The following is a 6360-nucleotide window of genomic DNA, read 5'->3' on the forward strand; positions in this document are numbered from 1 at the left end:
CACTCTGTATATTAGAACCACAGAGGTAGCTTAAAAAAAAAAGTCAATACCAAACTTCTTTTTCCAATTAAGACTAGGAGTATGTGAACAACCTTAGCTCCCAAAGAAACAGAAAAAAAAAAAAAAGATACTTTTCTATTGTACCCTAGTGAAGAGAGGTGGGAGCGAGGAAGACTGGAAGAATTCCAAAGGGAGGTGAACTCTCTACAGGTGAGCACACGGCCGTGCCGGGGATGAATACCTGGTCCAGGTGCAGGTGGCATCAAAGTGGTGGCAATTGATGGGAGCAAGTGCACAAAGGAAGAGAGCAGCAGAGCCTTTGACGGCAGTGGGCAGGGGGGACAGAGCCCCAAACGTGGCTTGGAAAAACCCCAAGTGTAAGAGTGATTTTCTGAGAATTACTTTTCTTGAGAATCCCCTTAGAATTTTGCTGAGTCCTCAGAACAGTGGAATGCTCTGCTCTTAGGTACAAAATCGGCACATTTTTGGCAAACGCGGATCAAGACGCAGAACATTCCCATTACCTCAGAAAGTTCTTTCTTGTCCCTTACCAGACAGTTCTTCCATAGAGACCCAAAGCAAGCAGTGATTTCTATCAGCATGGATTGTTTTTGCCAATTCCGGAATTTCCTAAGGCGAGATTATAATCCTATATTTTGTGCATTTTTGTGTCTGCTGCTTTCCCTTGGCAAAAAATCTTCGAGACTTCTCTATGTTGTTACATGGATCAGTAATTCTTTTTTGTTGCCGGGTAGTATTTATTCCATTGTATGAACGTAGCACAATTTATCTCTTCTTAGATTGATGGAAATAGGAGACGTTTCCAATTTTGGGTTACTTTGAGTGAAGCTGCTACGAATGTATTTATCACATAGGACATAGGCTTTCATTTCTCTGTCACCTAGAGGTGACATGGCTGGGTTACAGAGTAGACGTATGCTCAGCTTTTTAAGAAACGGTCAGTTCCACAAAGTGGCTGTCACACTTGGTGCGAGTCCCGGCCCTGTGTTATCAGCATTCCGGCTGCTCCACGTCCTCACCACAATCTGGGATTGTCCGTCGTTTTCATTTTGGCTGCTCCGGTGAGTGTGTAGTGACAGCTCATTCGGGTTTGTGGACCAATGGCAGCTAACCCTTTTTCATGTGCTTATTGACTACTTGGCATTGTTTATTCAAGCCTCTTGCCTATTTTTTGTTAGGTTGTTTGTCTTTATTATTGAGTGATAGTAGTTGTGTATATGTTCTGGATACAAGTCCTTTGTTAAATGTGTATGTTACGAATATAACCAAAATTTTAGCAAACTGAATCCAGTAATATAATAATAAAATAATGGAAATAAGTCTTGGGGCAGGGCACCTGGGTGGCTTAGTCTGTTAAGCATCTGACTTTGGTCAGGTCATAATCTCACGGTTCCTGAGTTTGAGCCCTGCATTGGGCTCTATGCTGTCAGTGTAGAGCCCTCTTTGGATCCTCTGTCTCCCTTTCTTTCTGCCCCTCCCCTGCACTCTCTCTCTCTCTCACAAATAAACATTAAAAAAAAAAGTCTTGGGACCCCTGGGTGGCTCAGTCAGTTGAGTGTCTGACTTCGGCTCAGGTAATAATCTCATGTTTCATCAGCTTGAGCCCCACATCAGGCTTTAGTTAGCAGAAGTCCTGCTTCGGATTCTCTGTCTCCCTCTCTGCCCCTCCCCTGCGTGCACACATGCTCTCTCTCAAAGATAAGTAAATGAACACTAAAGAAAAAAAAAAGAGGGGAGCCTGCGTGCCTAAGTCAGTTAAGCGTCCGACTTCAGGTAATGATCTCATGGTTTGTGAGTTCAGGCTCTGCGTCGGGCTCTGTGCTGACAGCTGAGAGCCTGGAGCCTGCTTCAGATTCTGTGTCTCCCTCTCTCTCTGTCCCTCCCCCACTCATGTTCTGTCTCTGTCTCTCAAAAATGAACAAATGTTAAAAAAAGTAAAATTAAAAAAATTTAAAAAAGAAAAAAGTCATGACCATGTGGGGTTATCTCAAGAATTCAGGGTTAATTTAATCAAAATCAATAAATATACTTCACTATATTAACAAGCTAAAAAAAAAAGTGTATGATTATCTCAATACATGCAGAAAAACTGACAAAATCCAACAATCATTCCTGATTTAAAAAACAGGGGTGCCTGAGTGGCTCAGTCGGTTAAGTATCTGACTTCAACTCAGGTCATGATCTCGCAGTTTGTGGGTTCGAGCCCTGTGTCGGGCTCTGTGCTGACAGCTCAGAGCTTGGAGCCTGCTTCGGATTCTGTGTCTCCTTCTCTCTCTGCCCCTTCCCCTGTACTTATGCTCTATCTCTCTATGTCTCCGAAAAATGAATAGACCTTAAAAAAAATTAAACTAAAAAAATTTTTTAATGTTTATTTCTGAGACAGAGACAGAGCATGAGTGGGGGAGGGGCAGAGAGAGAGGGAGACACAGAATCCTAAGCAGGCTCCAGGCTCTGAGCTGTCAGCACAGTCCGACGCCGGGCTCGAACCCACAAACTGTGAGATCATGACCTGAGCCCACGTCGGTCGCTCAACCGACTGAGCCACCCAGGCACCTCTAAAATTAAAAAAATTTTAAAACAAAACACAACTCTCACCAAACTTGGAATAGAAGGCAATATCCTCAACCTGACAAAGGACATCTACATCCACAGGTAATATCATACCTCTTGGTAAAAAACTGAATGCTTTATCCCTAAGATTAGAACAGGGCAAGGATGTCTGTTCTCACCAGTTCTATTCAACATTATAATGGAGGTTCTGGCCAAGGCAATTGGCAAGAAAAAGGAATAAAAGGAGTCTAGATTGGAAAATACATTTTAAAAAATCCTTCTTTGTGTCAAAAGACATCATAAAGTAAAAGGTAAGTCACAACTTGGAAAGCATATATTCCTAATAAAAGATTAGTGTTAAATTTATGTAAAGAACTTCTACAAACCAGTAAGAAAAAGACAACCCTAGAGAAAAATGCATGGAAGAAGTGGGAACTTAATTCAGGGAGAGAAAACACAAATGCTTGAAACTATGAAAAGATGCTGAACCTCACCAACAAGAGAACAGCAAACATATCACGATGAAATACCATTTCCTACCCATGAGTCTGGCAAAAATTTTAAAAAGTGACACTATGAAGCATTGGTGAGTATGTGGAACAAGTGGAACTCTAACCGTTGCCAGTGGGCATATGAAAAGGTGAAATCCTGGGGCACCTGGGTGGCTCAGTGAGTTAAGCATCAGACTGCAGCTCAGGTCATGATCTAATGTTTCATGGATTCAGGCCCCATGTCAGGCACTGTGCTGACAGCTCAGAGCCTGGAGCCTGCTCCGGATTCTGTGTCTCTCTGCCCATCCCCTGCTTGCACCCTCTCTTTCTCTCAAAAATAAACATTAAAAAAATTTTTTTAAAAGACAAGGTGAAATCATTTTGGAAACAAGGTGACCTATCTATCAATGTTGGACATAAATATTCATGCCCTCAGTACCGCTCTGAGGGGTACCCCAGAGAAACCCTGCATGTGTCCATAAGGAGACCTGTATATGAATGTTCATAGCAACATCATTTATAGTAGCTGGAAGCCTTTTGCTTGCAGTGCTCTTGCCCCCACCCCACCCCCCATATCTATATGGCTGGTTTTCCCCCTGACTTTAGGGCTTTACCTGCATATTACCTTCTCAGTGGGGCCTTCCCTAAGCCTTCAACTTAAAATCCCAACCATTCTCTCCAGCATTCCTTGCCCCCCTTCCCTACTTGGCCCTTAACAGTTATCCCCATCTGATGTGTTATATATTTTACTTATTTTACTGTTGCACATTCTCCTGTAGAATGTGAGCTCCATGAAGGCAGAGGTTTTGTGATTTTTATCCACTGCTTTATTTCCAGTTCCTTGCATAGTAGGTTCTTTAATGAATATTTAATGAACGAACCTAAGTGTCCATCAAAAATAGATGGGATAGGGGTACGTGGGTGGCTCAGTTGGTTAAGTGTCCAACTTCAGCTCAGGTCATGACATCATGGTTCACGAGTTCGAGCCCCACATCAGGCTCTGTGCTGACAACTCAGAGTCTGGATGGAGCCTGCTTGGGATTCTGTGTCTCCCTCTCTCTCTGCCCCTCCCCCACTCACACTTGGTCTCTCCTTCTCAAAAATAAATATTAAAAAAAAAAAGATGGGATAAACAAGTTGTGGTACACTCATCCAAAAGGAAACTAGATAGCAGTGAAAATAAATGAAATAGAGCGTCACATATCAAAAAGGAAAAATCTTGCAATGGTAAACACACAGAGCAAAAAATTTAAGTTGCAGATAAAATCTTGTATTGATATATTTTTATGAATGCAAAAAATGCACAGTAAATGTTTTGTATTGCTCTGGGATACACATATGTTATAAAGTTTCAGAAACAATAATCCACATCTCATTCAGGATAATGGCTGTTTCTAGAAGGTGGTTTCTGTCAAAGAGGGGAACACAGAGGTTTCAGTTGCATGGATAATGTATTTTTTTTTTCCAGGTTAGGAGTGCTTTCACTGAAATCCATACAATTTTATTATGTTTTACATGTTTTTCTTTTTATTATTTTAATGTTTATTTATTTATTTTAATGTTTATTTATTTTTGAGAGAGAGCATGAACACGGGAGGAGCAGACAGAAAGGGAGACACAGAATCAGAAGCAGGCTCCAGGCTCCAAGCTGTCAGCACAGAGCCTAACCTGGGGGCTTGAACTCATAAACACTTGAGATCATGACCTCAGCTGAAGCCTGACGCCTAACCGGCTGAGCCACCCAGGCGCCCCCTAATGTTTATTTATTTTTGAGAGAGAGAGAGAGAGTCGAGGAAGAGTGGAGAGAGAGGGAAACAGAATTCGAAGTAGGCTCCAGGCTCCGTGCTGTCAGTACACAGCCTGACGTGGGACTCGAACCCACAAACTGAGATCATGACCTGAGCTGAAGTCAGAGGCTCGTTAACTGAGCCACCCAGGCGCCCACCTCTACCTTTAAAATACTATCTGTCACGGGGGCGCCTGGGTGGCTCAGTCAGTTAAGTGTCCAACTTTTGTTCATTTGGGCTCAGGTCAAGATTTTGAGGTTCGTGAGTTCCAGCCCCGCACTGGGCTCTGTGTTGGCAGTATGGTGCCTGCTTGGGATTCTTTCTCCCTCTGCCTCTCCTAACTCGCGCATTCTTTCTCAAAATAAATAAATAAACTTAATTTAAAAATACTAAGGGGGGCGCCTGGGTTGCTTAGTTGGTTGAGCATCTAACTTTGGCTTAGGTCATGATCTCGTGGTTCATGAGTTTGAGCCCCGCATGGGACTCTGGGCTGACAGCTCAGAGCCTGGAGCCTGCTTTGGATTCTGAGTCTCTCCGCCGGCCCCTCCCCTGCTTGTGCTCTCTTTCTGTCTCTCAAAAATAAATAAACATTAAAAAAAAAAAAATACTAACGTCCACAACTGGATGCGGATCACCACCACTTTGATCCAAGCTGTCCTTTTTTTCATTTTGATTACTGCATTAGTTTCAAGGGTCTGACCCCTCACGGTCTCTCTGACCACTGTGCTGTTCCCCCAACTGAGCAGTCAAAACTAGGGTGGACGAATGCACAGGCCAAGATGAATCAGGAACAAGGAGGAAAAGGTGGGGGAGCCAGGGAAGCTTGGGGTGAGGGTCACCTCAAACACGGGTGGGAAAGAGGTTCCAACAGGGTCCCCAAGGGCTGTCAATGTGGGGGGGGGGGGCGGTTCCAGGCTCAGCTAGGGCTGGAGGGGGTGGTGGCCCAGGGATCCTCCCCGTGCTGGATGAGGAGCCTTTTGGTCGTCCCCGTCCATGCTCTTGAGTAGTGGTTTGAGTGACAGTCGCTGAGGCAGAGATTTCGTTAGCCATGTTCCCTGCTGTTCTTCAGCGCGGCTCAGTAAACGCTGACTCCAGGAAACATCCCAACATAGGTCGATGGTAACGCAGGCTGCCATAAAGCTTCGCCGTCCAGGAAGAGATTTGGGAACAATTCCTTATGTTTTAAAGGGCTTTATGCGAGAAGCTCAAAACCAGGTTCCTCATTTGAAAAGGAGTATCAGAACAGCTATGTTGAATGAAAGGATCCCTTGAACGCGTTCAGGCCTGCGTCTGGGACGCGTTAAACGATCAGACTTTGTCAAGTTTGCACTGGTGAGCCGCCATTTCACAGACGGGCAAACTGAGGCTCGCGGGGCCGCGATCTACCCAAGCCTTTCCAAGATGGGCAGCGGCGGCGGGGAGGGCCGTCTAGGCCCCGGACAGTACCGTCGGCTCGCCGGCGGCTGTGATACCAGCCGCCGACGTAAGCCCCAGGCGCCGCGGTGGCCGGA

The sequence above is a fragment of the Panthera tigris genome, chromosome E2 (assembly GCF_018350195.1).
Source record: "Panthera tigris isolate Pti1 chromosome E2, P.tigris_Pti1_mat1.1, whole genome shotgun sequence".
NCBI lineage: Eukaryota > Metazoa > Chordata > Mammalia > Carnivora > Felidae > Panthera > Panthera tigris.